The sequence below is a fragment of the Neomonachus schauinslandi genome, chromosome 4 (assembly GCF_002201575.2).
Source record: "Neomonachus schauinslandi chromosome 4, ASM220157v2, whole genome shotgun sequence".
Taxonomy (NCBI): domain Eukaryota; kingdom Metazoa; phylum Chordata; class Mammalia; order Carnivora; family Phocidae; genus Neomonachus; species Neomonachus schauinslandi.
In genome coordinates this window covers 4,395,429-4,418,543 of record NC_058406.1, presented here as the reverse complement: position 1 = coordinate 4,418,543, position 23,115 = coordinate 4,395,429, and the positions used below count along the sequence as shown (strand labels likewise).

The 23,115-nt window shown below is 42.8% G+C and overlaps 1 protein-coding gene across 1 annotated transcript in view; it reads right to left on the bottom strand.

Annotated features, from left to right (window-relative positions):
* Nucleotides 1-23,115, bottom strand: part of CAMTA1 (calmodulin binding transcription activator 1) — an 841,075-nt gene that overhangs the window by 817,455 nt on the left and 505 nt on the right. The gene's annotated exons all lie outside the window — the stretch shown is intronic.

Sequence of the window (23,115 nt, the reverse complement as noted above, 5' to 3'; positions counted from 1 at the left end):
TATAAAGTCCGAAACAGGTGTCGGTGATCAGTAGAGGGCTCCCCTCCAAGCAGCGGCTCTGGCACCCAGCACCCTCCTAGGTCACTAGGCTCTCCTGCCTCTGCTGGCCCAGGGGAACCATGCCTGGAGGGTTTTCCGGGCCAGGCCTGGAAGTGGCACGCTTCCCTGCTCTCACTCCATTGGCTAACATTTGGCCACAAAGCCACGCCTAACTGCAAGAGGGGCTGGGAAATGTGGTCTGGCTACATGCCCAGGAAGAGGAGATGGATTTCTTGATCAGCTAGCAGTCTCTTGCACAATGCCATTTGTGTGCTTTTTTTTTAATTACAGAAGAATCACTCCTTTCAGAAATGTCTTCTGTTAACCTACAACTCCACCTTTAATCCCTAAGGCTATTCAGCAGCTAAAACCAATCTACTAGTTTTTCTTCTCTGATAAATGTTTTTCTAACATACTCAAAATAAGACTTATCTCAAGGGCATCCTTAAAGGGATGTCTGGCTTTTGGTCCCCGTATCTCCAGTACTTAATACTTAATGTCTGGCACACAACGGAAGCTCAAATGATGGTTGAATTCCCAGATGAATGACATTCCCAGAAGCTCATGGAAAGGAAAAAGAGTGGCCCCATGTCTTATCATGGTGATGGTGGGATTTACTGCAGCCACCAGCCTTTCTAAGACCCTCTCTCCCTCCCCTAATGCTGCCCTGAATTGCCACCCATCCTCTAGTCCCCTAACAATCAAGCAGTAAGACAAAAGCTACTTTAGACCCACCAAGAAGAACTAAGGGGTAAAAATACTCTTAACAGTGTTCACAGACACCAAGAGAGCCAATATTAAAACATTTCTGGTGAAAGCACAGGCCTGCCAAACAAAAAGGAACACGAGGTCTGGCAAAGGCCCTGCTCTGGAGACACTCTATAAAATCGGGCTAAAGATCTCTGAGACTGTACCCCTAAACACAAGTAACTTTATCCTTTTTCTGAACCACAAAAGGTTAGTGGGGGAAAAAATTAGATGGTACAGTACAAAAATACTTTGTGCTCACATATTACCTCTTCTCAAGAAGTTTAAAATAGACCGTAGGTGCCACTATAAGAACCCTAACAACATTCCTGTGGGACAGAGACAAAGTTAAAGTACGTACTCAAGTTAAAGGGAAACCGTCTGACAGGTGGCTGACTCCCTACTACCAGGGCTGGCCCAATAAAAAAGTGAAGGAGTAACCTCTAAGGTAATTGGGGCACAAACCATTTTAGGCTCTCAAATTGAGTTCAACACCTAAAACTGAGTTCAAAAGCAAACAACTAGCTACAACAGACCACAGAACAGCTGAAGTTCTAAGAAGCTTACACAGGAACTAATACTACAATATATCAAGCCTGATTTATGACCTGAGAAATCACATTAATTGATTCACTATTACCAGAGATTCATGTAAAGCGTATTTAAAGTGATTTCAGAATGAAAAAAAAAAAAAATTATTCTTTCTAGATATGAATCACAGTATCATTAGAATTTTCATAAATTTAATTTGGCTAGGAAGCCACTATTACTCAGTATTCTGAAAATAATCAAAGAGCGCTTATTAAATGTCCACATTTGTACAGATTCTAGTAGAACATACTCAGAAAAAACTATATAAAATTTAAAATTACACTATTTTAGCAGCACTTATCATTACTAGCACTAATGATAACAATTTTTTTAACTCCTCAAAGACAGAGCACTATAAAATATCAACAAAATCAGCCCAATAAACTAGGCATTCTATTTGATATTATGTACAAATAACAAGCATTTCCGTATATAAAATCCTATTTTGGCCCCAGCAGGTAGCAGAGCAGACGTGATGCCTATTCTAGAAAAGGAGACACCACAGCATGGTTACAGACACTTGCCAAGGCCCCTGGCTAGAAAGGAGCAGAGCAAGAACCAGGAGCAGGTCTTCACACACACTCCTATGCTGTCTCCACGAGAACAAAGGCTCTCTCCCTAAAGATGAAATAATGCTTCTCCATGAGGAAACAGTGCAGAAGTTTGGGCAGAGAAAGTACACAAGGCACTCTGACAGAAAAGCTAAAGCACTGAGGGATGTCCAAGAATATCGAGTACCTAAGCGGGGAGTTCAGCGTCCCAAAGGAAAGGCTAACGAGGGAAGGCACCGCAGCACCACACATGCCTAGCTGTTGATCTGGTGGAAAGATTTTCCATGCGCCTCAAATATTTTTCGGTCCACGAACTACAGACCACCCATCACCTATCACCACTTGCTACTGCCCCAAAACTAAAACTTCATCAAAACTAAAGGGGAGAATGGCACTGCTTCTCATAACAGGGCAATGAGGCATACGCCAAGAAAATGGTAGCCGCACTCCCCGGAATGGAACTCGGCTATGTGGGAACCTCACCTAATCCGCACACAGCCAGAGCTAGGAAGGAAGCCAAGACGCACTCTGAGGCCAAAAGAGATTTTTACAAAGTCCACGCACAAAAGCTCCCACACCTCACTGTGAGAAGGGCTCTCTGATCCGTATTCCTAGCTTGATTACTATTAAACTACTCACAGTTCTAATAAGCTTAATTATCAGGTTGCCAAGCCCAGAGAAGATCAGAAACAACAAATGAGAAGGGGAAAGGATAGCTAGAAACTGACAGATCCAGTAGAAGCAAAAGAGTGACAAGGGAGAGCAAGGACAGATTTTTCACAAACAATAAAAACTGGATACAAGGGCTTGAAAGGTACAGCAGTTTGGGGTCATTTATGATAAAAGCAAACACTACTCAAAAGGCCCTAAAAATAGCACAGTATTAAATAAAGCCCAGTTCAATAACTTAGGTACAACATAACGAACCCATGTTAACAAGTAAAATGTACATTAAAGTCCACATATCCTACTGAACCTGGGGTTGGGGGGGAGAAAGCACAGTTTAACACCTTTGTCTGCATACCACTTTACATTCAATAAAATACTTCCATATGAAACCTCATTTGGTCCTCACAACATGCTAAGGCAAGCAAGGCAGATACCTCCACTGACCAAAAATTGGCTGGTAAATTATTCAATTTTAGCAAGGCAGAAGGGTTTATCGATGGCACTTTAATAATACAGTCTGTTAATCTGTTTAACAGGAAAGAGCACCTCAAGAGGCACCTACCCACCTTGTTAAGGATGAAGAGAGAGGACAGGGAAGGTCTCCTGAGAAATGTCATCAACAACTGTACCTTAACTGAACACTCACCTGGACCTTCACCTCCAAAACTTCCCTCTCTAAAACTTCCCATCCTGGGGTGCCTGGCTGGCTCAGTTGGTTGGGTGACTGCCTTCGGCTCGGGTCATGATCCTGGAGTCCCGGGATCGAGTCCCATGTCGGGCTCCCTGCTCAGCGGGGAGTCTGCTTCTCCCTCTGACCCTCCCCCCTCTCGTGCTCTCCCTCTCATTCTCTCGCTCTCAAATAAATAAATGAAATCTTTAAAAAAAATAAAAAATAAAAAAATAAAACTTCCCATCCTGCCATCTGCAACTTACAGGGCCTCTTTCTGAAGAACAGTCCTATGCCTTCTAGTGCCATCTTCCCTCTTATGGTGGACAAACTCTATGATGAGCCCTCCATGACCCCATCTCTTGATGTTAACATTTAACACTCACCTTTGTGTAACCCCTACCCTTGAGTGTGCAGTTGACCTAGTGACTTGCTCCCGCCCCACAGGTCACAGCACAGGTGACAAGATACCATGTCTGTGATCAGGTGATGCAGACCGTGCCTTCTGTCTTGCTAGCAGACTCTCTCCCTTGCTGGCTCTGAGAAGCAAGCTGCCATTGCTGGAGAGGGCCGTGTGGCCGGGAACGGAGGCCCTCAGTCTAACTGCCCACAGAGAAGTGAATCCTTCAAGCTGTGTGAACTTGGAATTCCGAGCGTCCTTCCCCATTTGAGCCTTCAAATGAGACCACAGCTCTGGCCAAACATCTTGGCTGCAGGCTTGTGAGGCCCTGAAGCAGCAGACATAGCAGAGCCCTAACTGAACTTCTGACCCACTGGATCAGAAATAAGGGTGTCCTGTTCTACGCCACTAAGTACGTGGCAACTGCTATAGCAGCAACAGATAACGTGTACATCCATGGTCCACCAGCTCCCAGGGACCTCTCTTCTCAGCTTAGACATCATCTCTCATGTCACTCTCATGTTCACCAGCACTCCACATTTACCACCAAAACCCTTGAAGGGATTATCTGCCCCCCACCACCTCTTTCTCATTCTTTCAACTCACTACCCAACTGACAAAAATCAATACCTTTTTCTTGGTCTTCTTTCTGCCCAAACTCTCTACAGCATCACAACCAATAACCTCCTTCCAACCCTCTGCATTTATACTCTTCTTATTCTATTACCTCTGACCATTCGTTCTCAGTGCCCACTGGTCCTCTCCCCTCTGGTGACACATTTCTGTTCCTACATCCCTTCTTCTCCCATGACAATTTCACTCACTACTGTGTCTTCCAATTCTTTTGAACCGATTCATTCATTCTTTCAACCAAATGGCACTGCCCTGGGCAGAGAGATGTAACAATAAGCAAGACAAACTAGGTCTCTACTTTCATAAAGCTTATATGCTCTACCAGAGGCTGGGCCAGCTTAACTCTACTTTCCACTCCAGGTCTACTCACCTGCCCTGTGCCAAGGAGGCTGCTCAATCACCAGGGCCCCTTGCCTTCTGAGAGTACAATGAAGACGAAAAAAAAACACAGTGTACAGGAATGACTCCCTAATCTCTGACCCACATTTCAAATGTCACATTGTATAGGTATTGCATCTAAAAGATTACTGGGGGGGGCGCCTGGGTGGCTCAGTCGTTAAGCGTCTGCCTTCGGCTCACGTCATGGTCCCAGGGTCCTGGAATCAAGCCCCGCATCGGGCTCCCTGCTCAGCAGGAAGCCTGCTTCTCCCTCTCCCACTCGCCCTGCTTGTGTTCCCTCTCTCGCTGTGTCTCTCTCTGTCAAATAAATAAAATCTTTAAAATAAAATAAAATAAAATAAAAGATTACTGATACATTTGTCTCCAGTCTCCCAAAACACATCCTCCTGGACTGCCTATCTTGGTTAGTGACCTTCCCTAACCTCAGCTGTGGAGGCTCAAAAGCTAGGAGTCACTTTCAACTATTCTCATCTTTCAAGGCCCACAGGACTGTGTCTCTCACACACACAGACAACTCAGTCACACTCGCTCCTTTCTGCAACCCATTGCTACATACACTCTTGCCAGAAGCTACTTTCTCCCAACACCAGCCCTTCCTCTTCATTCATTCACGTTCAACCAACAGACACTTACTAAGCCCATCCTAGGTGCCAGGTACTCAAGTCTCTGACTAAAGATGTACACCTAATGGAGGGAGAAAGAGAAATAAACAAGCAACTCCAATACAAACTCAAATGTGCTTAAACGTGGAAAACCACAGATGCTGTGGATGCACAAAGGAAGGGCACACAATCCAAACTGAAAAGAGAGGGACGGTCAATGGGGCTTCCTGGACAAGTCTCGCTGAAGCTGAAACCCAGAGGATGAGGAAAGTCGGCAGAAAAGAGAGCAGATGTTTGAATATGTGTGTGTGTGTTCTGGAGGAAGGTGCACCTTCTAAGTCAAGGCAGTGGCAATGTACAAGGGCCAAAACCAAGAGAAAACATGGTGCCCCCACCATTCAGAATCTACAAAAATGTCACATGGCTGGAGAGTGGAGAGGAAGCGGGAGAGGTAAGCAGGAGGCCCTTCTTAGCACCTTAAAGGAGAACTGACTTTATCCAGTCAATCCCACTCTTCTGCCAAAGGAGAAAAAAAAAAAAACTCTAAAAGCCCCTCCCAGAGCAGACAAAATAAAATCCAGACTCCTCTTTTCTGACTTTCCAAGCCCCTACAACCTGACCCCTACCTACTTTTCCAGGCTCATCTACACACACGCACCCAGAATTCCAGCCACCCCCTGTACTCTCTTGGCTCTATGCCTTTGTTCCATTCCCTCTGCTTGGAATTTTTCCTCCAACTACCATGTTTGCCTGTCAGTGACGCCAGGTCAAATTCTACCTCCTTCCAGAAGTCTTCCCAGTTTCCCCCCAGTGCCTGATGCATTCTTTATGACCGGCCTTGAATCAGTCACATCCATCAGACCGGAGGCTTCTGGAGTATGTATGAACTGAAGTGAATCCCAATTCCAAAGACTAGGAAAAATGTTCATTTTTCCAGTACTGCATTCCTAAGTAACCAACCATGGAAAATGACAAAAAAAAATTATTATTTTTGGATTCTATAAATACAATCAATCAAAAGCCTAAATTTAAGTTTTCATGTAAGTATCTCTAAATAAAAAGTTATACACTGCCTCATAAGATTAAAAAACATTACATAAATAAGCTCAGAAAGGTTAAGTTACATGTGCAAAGTCACAGGGCACTTAAGGGGCAGAGTCAAGTTTTCACATACTCTTTCTCAAAAAGCTATAAAAAACCAGAATATAACCAGAGCATCCCCACACATCTCACTAACCAGCTCGCCGATTACCAGAAACTTATTTTCCTCATTCTTCCCTCAGTTAATTCCCATTCAGAGCTCAGCTCCAGAAGCCTCCCCCAGTCCCGAGGGTCAGCCAAATCCCTTTAGGACACACTCGCCTTCAGAGCCCAGAGCTCTTCACGGCATACAGCACCTTCACTGTCAGTTCCCAATCAGGTCCAGGAGGACAGCGGCTGTGTCTGCCCTCTGCGCCTGGCACTTTATTATTACTTGTCGAGTAAATGAACAGACTTAGGAGTATTAACAATAACAGACATGGCCCCCACAGGACTGCGAGACCCTAAACTATCTTCTGACACACCTGACAACAATGACAATTACATAAATTTTAATGTCACAATCTTATTGTAACATGTTCTAACTCTTGGGTAACTAAATATTCATATGTGGCATCTGTTAATTCTCTATTAATCATAATGAGTGTTAACCAGAATACCACATTTTTTTCCGAAACATGCAAGGTATCAGCAAACTTTCACACCAAAAGAACACATACACAAGCCAAACTACAGGCTATACGAATAGCTAATTGCTCTCCTGGAACCTGAAAAGTCCAATTCCAGCCTAACAGTGAATTACAGTGTTTCCACCAAGGCAGCGTACCATATTAATAAATTAAAACAATATTCTTTTTAAGGTAAGATGCTTGGCTGCTTGAGTTACCAGTAGTTCCCAAAGCAAACAGCAGATCCGGATTCATAAAAAGGATCTGAACTCCCCAAGTTGATCCACAGATTTAACATAATCCCTGTTGATATCAAAACTGCCTTTTTGTAGAAACTGACAAGCCAATCCTAATATTCATATGGAAACTCAAGAGACCCAGAATAGCCAAAACAATCTTGAAAGAGAGAACAGGGTTGGAGGACAGACACTCCCCAATTTCAAAATATAACTACAAACTTAACTGTAACTTAACCAGTAATCGAGATAGTGGCCTAAGGATGGACATACATATCAATGGATCAGAATCGAGACTCCCAAATTAAATCCACACACTTATAGCAAATTAATTTTTGACAAGAATGCCAAGAAACTTCAGTGGGGAAAGTATGGTCTTTTCAACAAATAGGGCTGAGACAACTGGAATGCACATGCAAAAGAATGAAGTTGGAAGCCTACCTAACCTCATAAAATTACAAAAATTAACTCAAAATGAATTAGAGACCTGAATGTAAGAGGTAAAACTATAAATCTCTTACAAGAAAACACAGGTATAAATCTTCATGACCTTGGGGCAGGCAATAGTCTCTTACTTAGGACATCAAAAGCCCAAGCAACAAAAGAAAAACCGCATCAATTGAACTTGAGACTTAAAACTTTTGTGCTTCAAAGGACACTATCACAAAAGTGAAAGAACAATCCACAGAACAGGAGAAAATATCAGCACATCGCGTATCTGGTAAGGGACTGATATCCAGAATATACAAAGAACAGCTACAACCCAACAGCCAAACAACAAACAACTGAATTCATAAATGGACAGAGGACTTGAACAGACATGTCTCCAAAGCAGACATACGATGGCCGATGAACACACAAAAAGATGCTTGAATCATAAGTCATTAGGGAAATGCAAATCAAAACTACGGTAAGATAAAACTTCACATATACAAGAATGGCTATAATCAAAAAGATTATAGTATACAAGTGTTAGCGATGTGAAGAAATTGGAACCTTCAAACATTGCTGGCGGGAATGAAATATGGTACAGCCACTTTGGAAAATAGTCCGGCAGTTCCTGAAAAAGTTAAACACAGAGTTACCGCATGACCCAGCAATTCCACTCCTGGGTATATGCCCATGGAAACTGAAAACATATGTCCACACAAAAACCTGTACGCGAATGTTCATAGTGGAATTATTCACAATAGCCAAAAAGTAGAAATAACTCAAACACCCACCAACTGATGAATAAACAAAAGGTAGTGTATCTACACAGTACCATAGTATTCCCCCCATAAAAGAAATGAAGTTCTCATACATACTACAACACAGACTTGAAACCACTAGGCTCTGGGAAAAAAGCCAGTCATTAAAGGCCATGCATTGTAGGATTCCATTTATATGAAATGCCCAAAAAAGGCACATCCATAAAGGCAGAGAGTAGATTAATGATGGCCTAGAACTGGGAGGAGGGAGAAATAGAGAGTGGCTACTAACGGGTAGAGGTTTCTTTGTAGAGTGGTGAAGACATTCTAGAATTAGATAGTGGTGATGGTTGCACAACTGCGTAAATATAATGAAAACCACTTAATTGTATATTTTAAAGGGTGAATTTTGAATTTTATCATATATGAATTACATCACAATAAAGTTGTTATCTAGAAAGGAATCAAATCCCTTTAACTACTAAAAACTACCTTGATGATTATGTTTCTTTAAAACATTATATACTTCTGGGTGCCTGGGTGGCTCAGTCGGTTAAGAGTCGGACTCTTGATCTCAGCTCAGGTCTTGATCTCAGGGTCATGAGACTGAGCCTTGCGTTGGGCTCCACGCAGGCCATGGAGCCTACTAAATCAATCAATCAGTCAATCATTATATACGTTACTCTCTTGTTAAGCAGAACATACCAAGTATTGCTTTTCTCAATGTACTCAAGGGTCATTGCTATGAACCGTCAATCACTAAGCAGCTGCATCTGCAGAGCACTCAATGGCGTGCAGACTATTGGCCCTTTACAGCCTTCCACCTGCCACCATGAGAAATCAAGAAAAACCAGCTGTGAGAGGCCCGACGGATATACCAAGGAAAAGCCAAACAAGTGTGCATCCAGGTAGCCACACACACTTAAACAGAGGCTGTTTTCTGTCTTCTTCCCCCACACCACCCCTTCTGCAGGTAGCGTCTCCCTTTCTTACTAAGGATGCATGTTTCCAACCTGTCGAGTCTAGTGGTCCACAGCAAAGAGAACAGTGAGGAAGCCCACCCAGGTATCTGACCTGGGGAAAACCTCAGATGACACTGACATCCCCAAACTGCCTTATTCTACCTGAGAACCACACGGGGCAAAGACTGCACAGACCATCTCGTTCCAGTGCATTCTGCCTGCTTCACCAATGTTCAAAGCACAAGCCCTAGGACAGTTTCCACACTCATGGCTGACTTATTCCCACACACCTAGGCTGGCTGGCTGAGGATGCTTGGCCTCCTACCTGTAGCTACAGTAAACATTTTCTCTTCAAAAAGTTTACTCCCAATAACAACCGAACATAAGAAGTCCATTTTGGAGTCAATATCCTTTCTTTTTACCCTAACGGAGACACAGTTTGAGATGCCAGTCCCATGCTACAGAACCCTTCTCACACAATTCCCTCCGCCCCCTCTAAGCGGTCAGCAGGGCCATGGACCCTAACCAACCCTCCTTCACAGTTGACTAGACCAGGACGAACACCTGGCCTATCAAACAAAGCAACTGGCTGAGAGGAGTCAGTCCAATTCTCCATCTTGAGTATTCTAAATACAAACCTTCGGGACTGGAGCCCGATGATGGCAAGCACTGGGGCCAGAGTGAAGCTATGCAGGAGCCACGCCTGGGGCCGTGACAGGCTATGGTAGAGCAAGGAGGCTACCTGGAAGCAGAGAAATCTCATCTGCAAGGAGAAACACAGCGAACAGCAGAGCTGGGAGCTGTGGCATCCCAGAAGAGACCCCAGCTCAGCCCAAGGGGTCTCCAGAGGAAAAGCCTACTACGTCAGAGTCTCCAGGCACAGTTCCCAAACTGTCTAGCTGCACGTCAGCTTCTGTCCTGGGAGGCTGAGAGTGCTTCTAGCTCTTCTTACACAAAACCACCTTCACTGAATCTGACTTGAATGGCCTGTGTTCCTTGCCATCAAAACTGCTCTAAAGTAGGGCCTGTCACCCTCCGTGACATCAAGTGTCCTAGCATCCACTTTCTTGTAGAAATGAACCTCAGGGCCTGATTGCCATCATTATTTTGTGTGTGTGTGTGTGTGTGTGTGTGTCAGAGAGAGAGATTTTGACACACTATTTAAGGCACAACGTCTCACCTTGGGATAACGAAAATATTGTCAAATATTTACTGTTAGGAACTCATAGCTACTTTTCTCATTAGGTTTTGAACCCATCTGGAGCGTGTGTGTGTGTGTGTGTGTGTGTGTGTGTGTGTGTGTATGGTAAAATATACATAAAGTTTACCAATGAACCCTCTTTGAGTATACCATTTAGTGCATTAAGTACATTCACATTGCTGCACACTGTCGCCACTCACTATTGTTTACTTTCAAAAGCATTCTAAAAATCATGACTTTTCCATTCTTACTAAACCAATGATTTCTGTTTATGCTTCTTCGCCAAACGATAAGGGCAAAGAACTCAGGGAGGTGGTGCTGAGGCAGGCTGGTGAAGCGGGTAGCCGAGAACATCACAACCGCTCGGAGCAGCACCAGAGCGGCTAAACCCAGACAGGGCCACGGAGGCTCGAGACTAAAAATCCCTGGAGAGGACAGATAACAGCTGTCAAGGATACTCAGCCAGTTAGAAAAGTTGCCACTATCACCAGATTTGCATCAGAAGACACCCAGACAGGCAGCAATGGGTCACATGTAGAATAATCAGATTCTGTGGAGAAAGACTGGTATTCCCTGCCTCCCAGGATGCCTGGAATAAATCTCTGGGCCTTGAATGTGGCCAAGTAATCTATGATCAATTTCTGGAGGACACCTAGAACGATAAACAAGTACTTCAAAAATGCTGAGTGCCCACTCACCACCCTCTGCTTGTTATAGCTTTCTTTTTAAGCACAATGGCCTCTATCGATAAAATTAAGTAGGAAAGGAACTTCCATCAGAAGCTCTGTCAAGGCAAATGATCCAACCAGTACATTTCCTAACCGCAGAGACAGGAAGGATAGGGCAGAGAACGTTGACAAGAACACCAGGAATTTTAACTTGCCTCTCAGTACCCTTAAATATGAAAAAGACTTCTGAAACCCAAATTATGTTCAAGGCCTCTCCAAATGCTAGGCCTGTAGCATATGGAAGGGTATGCCCAAGAGAAAATCCTATGTGATCGGTTTTAGTGGACTCACCAAAACTCCCCAATCCACGAGTTTCTTTTTGTTTTTTTTTTTTTAGATTTTATTTATTTGTTTGTTTGAGAGAAAGAGAGAGAGCATGAGCAGTGGGAAGAAGCAGAGGGAGAGGAACAAGCAGACTCTGCACTGAGCACAGAGCCTGACGCAGGGCTCAATCTCATGATCCCGAGATCATGACCTGAGCCAAAATCAAGAGTTGGATGCTCAACTGACTGGGCCACCCAGGCGCCCCTCCCTGAGTTTCTTAATAGAAAGAGTCATGTTTACTGAATTACTGGCAATCTATACATTTCATAAAAGTTTTATCAACCAACTCCAGAAAATACAACTAAATGAATATAAATAAGTCTACCTTAAACATAAAAAGTCTAAGGTTAGCAGACACCTCTTCATCTGTAATCATATGATATGTAAGTCTATTTCTCCAAAATTGTGAACTCTCATCCACATTAGAATAAAGAGCTAAATGTGTCCTACGGAACAACCAAGTAGAATGAACATTTTTGTGCTGTGCATCCTTAACAATAACTTTTTACATTTTTTAAAGTAAACATTCATTGACAGGTGTTAGACCTAAAAAATCAAGCCCTCTGTGTATACCAGGAAGAAGGCCCTTCAGTGACTACAGCTCAAATTCCTCCTACATAGCTTGAGCCAACAATATTCATTCCTGACCTGGAGCAAGTACCTCAAAAAGAAGAGACACAGTTACACAGAACAGAACAGCTGCATACCAGCAAAGCAGCCATAAAGCAAATTCCATACATCCAACTTCACTGTCTACCATCCTAAGTTAGGACGGGAAGGAACTTTAGAGGTCATCACTAGGACAACACTTTACCCAACACGTGAATCATCTCAAAATTACTACCAACTAACTCAGTATCCAAGACTTCAAGTCTAGGGAAAGCAGGATGAGAAGCTGTGCCAGAGCCAAGAGTGATGAAGTAGAATCTGGTAAGAAGAGAAGGGAAGAGGCTTCTAGCACGTGGCCTACATAAAGGGCAGCAAGAACAGCAGAAAATACACCTCTAGCTGGGGTCCTTGGTCCTACTTGCCAGGTTCCTGGCAATGAAAGAGAAGAGCAAGAGCTGGGGGCCACGGTGGGCTTGTGCTAAAAGCCACGTGGGATACCTGACTAGAGAACTCACCTAGCAGTATTTGGTTCAGGGCATGACCTGTGGTAATGCTGACAGCACAGCAAGTCTTCCCCATGTTCTGAAGTCTGATATCAAAACCCATAACTTTTCATCAATCCTGCAGTGGAACATAGTGTTGAAAATTAGGGAATGTTTGCAGATATTCCTTTCTTCAATAGTATTTATAATTAGATTCCTTCATAGAAATTATATTTAAATAATTTTAAAATGTCTTCATTCTTAGGGAAAATTATAAACATTAAGTCATCTTCAAATGCTTATTCACATCTACTCGCTCTTATTTCTTTTCTTAGAGCACCTAAGGACAAAGGACAAAGCTCAATGAGGGACCATGCACCTCTATTCCCCATCAGCCAACTCAGTGCAACCTAAAGGAACACAAAGCCATCCAGGATGGGCGGAGATGGTATCTCTGAGTTGCCATGAGGTTTTAAAAGTCATCTCAGGAGCAACACTAGGTATCAATCAAGATGGCTGCAGTTCGAATCATCTACTCCAACCATAAGCTGTAACTGAGCTAGTGATTTCTAAATATAACACACTTTATTTCCAAATGTTTCTTGGCAATTAAATATCTAGAAAGTCAACAAACCCCCAAGAAAGCAGAGAAAATGAACTTTGTGAAAGCTCACCATTCATCAACTACAGGAGGCTTGAAAGATGCCACACGCCGGAGGCTCAGCCTCAAACTCGGCCCTGCAGAGGAAAACTCCAAATAAGATTTCTTCAAGAACTGCTCTCATGCAGTACTAAATTACAAGCAGTGACCTCCCTGCAGTGACCTCCCTGCAGGAGAAATGGGAGTCCACAGCCAGAGGGAGAACCCTGGGGTGTGCTGCGCCACCCAGGGGTAGAGGAGACCTGCTCAGACACCCCAGCTAGCACACTAGTTACAGAAGAACAACTACAGACTGCTGAAAATCTAAGTCTCAAGCAACAGAGGTACTGAAAATATTTCAAGAACAACACAATGCTTCCCCCTCCAAAAAAAAACTCCAAATGCATTCCAAGAGCAATTTGAGTAGAACATAATTTAACGTCCAGGCCTCACCTCTCTGAAATAAAGCAGATCCTCCAATTTAGTCAAATTACAACCGAAATGCTACTTTATAACAAAGAAACTGCAGCAGAGTGCTCTGAACTTCATGGGAGAACAAAAACGTAGTGTCAATATGCTCACAACACGGCCCAATCCACAAAATCATGAGGTAATTAAACTGACTGTTTTTAGGTTTCAATCTGTTTCGCCAGAAACCCTGTCCAAACTACACTGATGCAAATCAGCATGAGCAACTATAGCTCTATCAAAACAACCCCGGTATCTTATCTTTTGTTTTACCTTTTATCGCTGATTTATGGGCCAATAGTAAACTGATTTGTGCATGTGCCAGAAGTCAGTTCAGGAATACAAAATAAGAAAAGAGAGTTAGAAGAGCAAATTCATGAATGAAAATGCTGACGTCATAGTTCAGCTCCCAGCAGAGCTCAGGGGAGTCTGTGAAGAAACAGTGTACCTTTTGGGATGTTAAATCACCAGTCATTTAGGAAAGGAGATAAAATAGAAAAAGCCCTTGCTCAGGACAGGGAGGGTGAAAAACAAGAGAGAGAAAGAGAAAAAGCTGTATTAACCTTTTCCCTAGACCAAAAATCAAAAATGCACGATGTGTATGCCACAAACAAGCATAACTTCTAAACCTTGGAACTGCTTCGTGATCTTCTTAAAAGTAGTATTTTGTAAAAATATGGTTAGCATGTCTCTAAATAAGTAGAATACAGTCCCATCCCCACCTTAAATCTTCCTCCATCACATTCAGAAAAAGAGCACATGATAATAGTTTTAGTTCTTCACTCAAAATTACCTGGCAATGCCACACCACACCTAATTTTAAGCAATTCTGAATATAATGGGGTGGGACTCAATGACCTCAAGCAAGCTACTCGAATTTTTTTTTTTTAAAGATTTTATTTATTTATTTGAGAGAGAGAGAATGAGAGACAGAGAGCACGAGAGGGAAGAGGGCAGAGGGAGAAGTAGACCCCCCGCTGAGCAGGGAGCCCGATGCGGGACCCGATCCCGGGACTCCAGGATCGTGACCTGAGCCGAAGGCAGTCGCTTAACCAACTGAGCCACCCAGGCGCCCAAGCTACTCGAATTTTTATGGGCAGGGGGAAAAAAACGTTTTTATCTAATGATGTAATATAAACTAATAAAAAAAGAGATTATAAAAATTTGATTTACTTAGAACTATTAAAAGCGGCTAGTGGTGTGGATTGTTCACATTTTTCATCTCTTGGCAGGGCTGAAAATACAACCAGTAATACAAACTTCTGTAAAGTTTAGACATGATTTCCTAATATCCTTTTACTAAGGACACTTAAGTCACTGATTCCTAGATGCCTAACACTTCCCAGGAATCTTAGAAAATAAGCGACCCCCAGATCCTTGGTAACCTCTCCAAAGCACAACACTACAAGGACATCCTCTCTTCCTTACCATTCATATGGCTTAAAATAGCCATTCACCCAAAATGGGATTTTTTACTTTAAATTTAAGCAATAAACAATTTTGCCAATAAACATTTTAAAAAGAAGATCTTATTAAGTTAAAATGCAAACATACCGGTTTTATCTGTAAATCTAAAATGTTAAAAGAGATCATCTCACATTTCCACCACAAATATCTTTGATAGAACATCACTACCCCCTTGTGGATTTGCAATAAAAAATCCTTATCTTTTATATTCACTTTTTAAATATTTCATTCTGAACTTCCATTAAAGTTTACATTTTCTTCACTAAGAAGGGTTATTTTATTCCAGTTACTTTTTTAAAAAGAGAAAAAACACCTAACATTTTAAAATAATCAATCCCATCAGCTTCTTTATCTTCTAAGCATCTCCACGTTAGGGAATGTTCTTCAGACAATAGCTGTGTGTGCCAATTTCAACATGGTACCCACGCCAATATTCCATTTTTCCTTAGAATAACCGAATTTACACTTCCAATCATCACTTTAGATTATCTTCAATGATAAATGGGTAATTTCTTCACTAGTGCATCGTTTTTCTATTTGGTAATTTCACACTTTATACCAATTTCTTTTTATCGCTTCCAAATGGTTTGATATCCAAGTACCCCAGAAAACCAATGGAGCACGTACATCCTCAGAAATAACTTTTCAGACAAGGATTAAAACACAAATCTAAGTTTCAAAAAGATTAATTCTTGATTGTATTACTGTACTTTTAGAAACGGCACTCTAAATCAACCCCAATGAAGGAAAAAGGAAAAAAAAAAAGGTAACACCTGTTTTTCAAAACTAGAAAGAAGGGCCTTGTGTTTCTCTGTGTTTTTAGTTGCAGAAGTACCTCCAGTTGTATCTGCGGATCATTCTAATAAAACACACAGATACATCTTGTTCAACGCATACTGTAAAAAAGATTAAATAAACTTAAACATCTGGTTTATCACATGTTACAGACAGACACCAGACTTCACTTAAAGTATAAATCATCTCCGCAATAATGTATCGGCTACAGACAGCAAGTCTGAGTCCTGACTAGTCCCAGTGCCATTCCTGGGAGTTAGCTCCCCATTTGCTCACAGATGTGGAACACGAAAGTAGGAACACAGTAACTTACTATTATTATGAGAAGTAAACCCCAGTTTTCATTCCAATGGTAAGGTGAAGATAAGGGAGGAAAAACAATCCACTTTGCAAGTGTTAATTTTTAAGTAACTAAATACACAATCTTACCTCGTGCAACGTATAAGAAAAAACAAAAGACACAATGTGTGGTCTGCTGTTAGATGAGTGAATGCTACGTGTTCTAAGGGCTTTCACAGGGCCGCCCCACTGAACGCTGAATGCATCAGAAGTACCCGTTAAGCAACACATCCAAAGCCAGCGGCTCAACTGTACAGCAGGGGCAGTCAGAGCTGGCCTTCACGGTTCGCTTTTTGGGGATTTTGTTATGTTGTTTGGGGATCTTTTTTTTTTTTTTTTGAGAGAAGGTAGCAGGAAGATATTTCAGATGACACTAGAAGTAAAATTAGTGGTGAGAGTAATGTCACTTAATTAGTCTCCAAGCAGTCACATGTTTAAAACCATTAAGAACTCAGATCCAAACATTTCTTTCAAGGCATGTCACTTTGTACACTTGGAACTACAGGACCACACTGCAGAGAGCAGACTGAGGAACAGCCCCAGACCAGCAAATCTCCTTGCAGTCACTTTCTGGGAAGTCTCAGGCAGGGCTATGTTACATGACTTGAAAGGCCTGGCTAAATCTGAAAAAAAATAAAATAAAATGTGACTGCACTTTTTCCAAATGAGTAAAGGACTCGTGTATAAGAGAACATGCAACTCTATCAAGAATGAGCAAAATACTGGGGTAAATGTAGAACCATTTTAAAAATTCCTCTGGCCATTCCATCTTATGACATGTCCATCAGTCGAAAGTAAATAAACAATCCTCTAAAAAAAAAGAGAGAGAGAGAGAGGAAAGGGAAGTAATATGGCTGACACCTGGCTTCTCTTTGCAATGGGGTACACAATATCTCTTTTTTAGTCCAGGGTAATGAGCTAAAAAATGCTCAGGAAGCATTACCAATCTTTACACAAGGAGGCCCATGACCTTCTACAAGCAATGGCGCTCAAAGCAGAAAGATGCAATACAACCTTAGAAATACACAGCCAGCATACTGATGGGGAGGGACCTTTTACTTTGTCCCTCCATATAAAAAACCAGGGACTGCTGTCTATTGTCAATATATACAGAGAAACACTGTCCTTACCAACAGATGACAAATATCTTTGGATGGAAGACCATCACATTTGACAGAATGGCAACACATCTTAATGGCAGGACTGATGGGCACTACATCCAAGGATGGTGCAAAATACAGGGATTGGATAATGTCTGGTCAACCTCTATCCTGAACCTGATCGGACGTGCAAAACAAAACAAAACAAAACAAAAAAAAGGAGGAAGAACAAGAGAGAAAAACAGATTACACACTATAACATGGAAAAGAGAATGAATGACCATGCAACCCTATTCATGTTATGTGGACAAAGAAGTAGAGCACAAGAACACTTCCTACTCTCACCCTCAAACACACCAAAGACTATAGCTAGTATGACAGTAACATTAGAAGACCACCACTTCCCGTGAATGAAGGTCCCAAATGAAGTAATATACTTGTTGGCTCTGCCCAAAGAAATTTATGATTATCAAGCCAAAGACACAGAAAGAAGCTGGCTAAATGCAGCAAAAACAAATTTCCAAAATCCTACATGAGGAGTCCCAGATGCCAGAAGGACACAGTGTTTCATCCTGGGATGCTATCCACTTACAAATACTACTGTCACCCCTGGCCTTGCAGCTTAAACCCCATTTCATCCCTCTATCCTTAGGGAGACAGAAGTCACACTGCCTCTTACTACAGGACGAAAGGAATGGTGGGCACCCCCTTTAGTAAAGACAGAAAGTCTACAAATACAGTAGATCTGCAAATACTTTTTTATAATAATGACAAGGGCAATAAAGAAACTTCTTCATATGGGAAAGAAAGGGAGGTAGGACTTAGGTCATCTAGAACACCAAAAACAGGAAGAGTAAGTGATTCTAGAAGATACAGAACATTTTAGAAAATGATCTGTTATAATGGAAACACACATCACCTGTCACCACAAAAAATCTTCAGTCACATATTCACATGAATAAAGGACACTGCCAAACCACATACTGTAACAACCCTAAACAAGAGTTCTTAAGCGTGAAATACTAGAAGAAATGGTTTCTACAGACACTGTGGAGGGGAAATCTGATTTAATACAGAATAAAAAGAAGTACATTTCAGGTTAAATTTTTATTACGATTGTCATCATTCTGTATACCAAAACTACACCCAAAAATAATCAGAGGCTATTTACTCCCCACCCCCAAAAAAAGACAAGACACAAATAAAAGTACTATTAAAGAAAGTATAAAGTATTAGAAATCACATAATAAACAAAAGCAGTAATAATTTATACCAGATATCTAGCCTAAGAATGGTCACCACAATTAGGCATAAATTTAGATATAACACTTCTTGGCAGTAAAAATGTAACAGCATCTCATACAGTTCTTACTACCTGAGGATATGAAACATACCAGTTCATCGTAAGAGAAAATTATTTTTCTACCCCTCCTTCTATAAAGGATGCATTTGATTTTATGTTCTACACAATACATAGCATGTTCTATACAATACCTGGTACGTTGCTGTTCAGATGTTAAACAAGCATTCCAACCAACCACGTATCTAAGTGACCTAAAAGTTAAGCCTAGCCATTTAAAAAGAAGATTGACCTTACTTTTTTCTACATACACCCTACACACAGTCTGAGGGAAAGCTGTTAAATGCCTCTCACACTGCCTTCCACCCTCTCCAACACCCTCAATCCTGCAGGGAGGGGGTAAGAGTTCAGTGGAATAGTACACCATTCGAGTATATTTTTGTAAGATTACAATCTAAACAATTAAAATTCAGAAAGGAATTCCTTAAAATAATAGATAAAAAGACAAGCACAAGATACATCGGGATGTCATTCATACTAAGAGATCTCTAGCAGTCACGTAACCACCACAGAACCACGCACATAGTAGAAGCTCAGTGAATGTCTCCAGAATGAATGCGCCCAGTGATGGAATATGGATGCCAAAACAGCTTCTCTCCAAAAGGACAAATTCAAAGGTTCCACAAAGGAGGCAACAGACACAACTATGAGGAGAAAGAAAGAGAACATGAGAATCACCTCCTATTGCTTTTTCCATAAGGAAAACGGGAAGAAGTACAACTGCGCACGACAAGGTATTTCCCTGAACCTGGGGAAGTGGGAAATGCCCACAGCAATGAAGGAGTGGTTAAAAAAAAAAAAGTTAAACCACAAGATGGGCTACCGCAAAAGCAGTCAGGAAAATTATAATCCCACCAGGCATATGGGCTACGTCCAGCATAAACAGAGAACTAAAATAATGCCACCTGATACTAAAGAACAGGCTACTTTAGAGGCAAAGCCTAAACACTAAAGAAATGGAAAAACACGGGTAAGCAGAATGTATAAATATGTCTCAAAGAACAAGCAAGAGCAATCCTACTCTTTTGGAAAGGAAAATCCAAACCAATCTGACCTTGAGTAGAGGTTGCTATGTACACATCAACACTCGGAATCCACTGAATGATGAGATAGAGAAACCCAACATTTAACAGCAGGGTAAGTCAAGTCTTCAAGAAGACAAGGGAAGAAATATCCCATGAGTCACCCAACCTTGTCCAAAAAGCTGGAGGTAAGGCCTGAGGGGGAGGAGAGAGTGACATTCTAACAAAAAGATGTAAGAAAGAAAAGTCCTTAAGAGAACCCATCTTGCAGGCCGAACGTCCAGAGAACCGTGCGCTGAAAGAGTAAGAGGAAAAAGCTAATTTCCAATAATCAATGGGGTGAGGGACACAGAAAGCACAACCACATTAAACTCGAAGAAAAGAGCCCAACTTTACACACTAACCTCAAGTGTATTCCTCTAACCCTTACCATTTTCCTTCCATTGCCCATTGTACAGAGCACCCCGATTAGCAGAGGAGACCCGGAAAGGCAGGCGGTGGTAGGCAGAAGGACAGGAAAGGATCCACCACTGGAAGTGAGATGAGAACGCTCACTCTCCTGCGAACACCCCAACATCTACAGCAGGTACTCAACTCTCCTTTTCCAAAGGTCATTAATACCACACCCTAAAACCACACAATTCCATCATGCTGGGTATAGATAGAGACAGAATAACAGCAGTATAAAAACTTAAAAAAAAAAAAGGAAGTTGAGGTTAAAAGTGCTACTTTGGGGCAGTGGGTTTTATGCCCCCAGATAACTCCTTCTTACCTGAAGGGCAAGGTCTCGAAGTCAAAGCCTAATGCTGACCAATTCTCCAGACCCCCCTGCCTCCCTTACTCGGTACTCCAGGTGGAGAAGAGAGACTCCTTGCTCAAAAAATGCTTAATGGTCCAAATGCTCAGAGTCTGACAAAGCTTGTTGGGGAGGACGAGGCGCCACACTAAGCCGGTTGAAAAGTAAGACTCTGCTGAGCGACTGCAGCCAGAGGCCACTCCAAGCTCGGGGAGGGGAGGGAGTGCAGGCCCAGAGGAGGCCTCATCATGGCCCTGCCCCAGGGCGGAATCTGCAAACTGTGATACTCAGGACAAACCTGGACAACAGTCCCTCTGACCCTTTGATGAGTGTCACATCCCAAAGGTACCTTTTCCTAATGTGTACAACCTCTCTCAATTATTTAAATGGCCAAAATAAAACAGCGACATATTTATGGCTGTTCATTCCTAGTTCTGTCACAGAAACACATATTCTCACCCCCTCCTATTGATGCCCCAAATACATGAAACCTCTTTCCCATACCCAGCAGTAAAGAGATCAAGATGAGAACTTTTCACCCCACGAAGAATCAAGCAGAGAATACTGCCCCTGAATTCAGAAGGCCTAAGTTTTGGTGTGCATCGGCAAGACTCTACACTTCACATATTCCAGGACTTGGTGAACATTCAGGATGTCATTCTGCTTATTCAGTACAGAACAAATGACAAATGAAAGAGCAGTAAGAATTGGCCATTTATCAATGAGTTTTCTAATTCTTCTAAGCCTGAAAAGTTACCAATGACAGTAATATATATCCATACGTGTACACATCAAGGTCCTCACGTACATGTAGAATGCAGAGCTAGCCACGTAACCCTTCCAATTTACAGTGTATATGTGACAGATGTGACTTTGTCTTTTAATGCATACCTACATGTGTATATATACAAACAAATCCATGGCATCATGTTTTTCGCCAAAAGAGAACAAAAGCAACAAAAAAATAGAAAACATCCAAATTTCCCCTTCACCTGAAAGCTACAAGACCAAAAAAAAAAGTTCAGATCCCATGAGAGACAACACGAGGCCAAAGGAAGGTTCTAGTAAAACAAGAAGCACACTAGCAACCCCTTCCCGAATGGCACGTGGGCGACATGAGTGTCTACACTCCCTTTTCTAGATGGAAAGGCATATGGCTTCTTCTTACCCAGCCAACATGAATACAATTTAAGAAAATCAGAAAAAGTCAAGGTAACAGGCTCACTAAATATGGCTGACTGGGAAACAGAAGCCATAAGGAGGATATGGGTTCTCTTAAAAAAGAAATGGGAAGTTTATTTCCAGGGAAGGTTCAAAAACTCTTGAATGTAGGATGTACAAAGTCAGGTTCTTACTGCACAGAAGACAGTGATGGGAACACCAAAAAACAAGGGCACAAGACCATGTTCCTGGTGGGGTGGTGTCAACTGGTGAATGCTGCCCCTACCTCAGAGGCAAGAGTGAAATGGAAGCACAAACAGACCCTTATTTTCCTCAGACACAGAGAAGTAATCACCGTAGCCCCCTCTTATTCAAGTACTAGGCACAATGCAAGCCCTGCCCTACATCTGATCGGGGGCCCCCCACCCTCACCCAGACAAGAAACTCTGAGGAGAGAGAACATGTTAGGGGGAGATAGCCAAATGGGGAAAGGAGCACTGGAATGTCCAGTTTCTCCCCTAAGAAAAAGAAGGCAACTCAAAGGGTATTCAGGAAATGAGCTCACCCTAACCCAGGAAAGTGTGCAGAGAGTGTGCATAATCTGTAAGAAGTATCTGCTTTCCTATTTAGAAATGACTTCAGAGCTGCACAGGCCCCCACTACCCTCTGGGTGAAGGAAGAAGAACATGGGGAGCCCGAGTCCCCTTGTCCTGGCTAAAGGGTCAATAGATGGTGTGCAGAGGCCCCAAAAGATTCCACAGAAGATGAGAGGTTGAGACAGACCCCTCTGCCAAAGAAGGATCAGGGTCACAGAAGGTAAAGGGCAAGGGAGTATGGAGATCCTCACTTGCCATAGAAACGGAGACCCCACCCTCCTGGCTGCGAGGGGTGCAAGGGCAGGAGTAGATGGGAACGACTGCTAGGGGCGGGGAGGCTGCGCAGGCCCCCTTCCCAGGAACGGAAGGGGGAGGGGTCACACGAGGCCCTTCTGCCCGGGGACGCTCAGCAAGAGGGGGTCCCCCTGGCGGGGAGAAGCACGGGGACCCCCGCCGGCTCTGGGAGGCGCCCACGGGGCTCCAGGGTGATGCTGGACGGAGTCCGCCTGGCCCTGCCGCCCGAGAGCCACCAGCGGCGGGGCTTGAGCGCCGACCGTGCCCCCGACGGGGACCGGCCCGGGGCAGCGGGGCGCGGGGCCGGAGGGGGCCTGAGGCGGATAAACTTTCCGCCC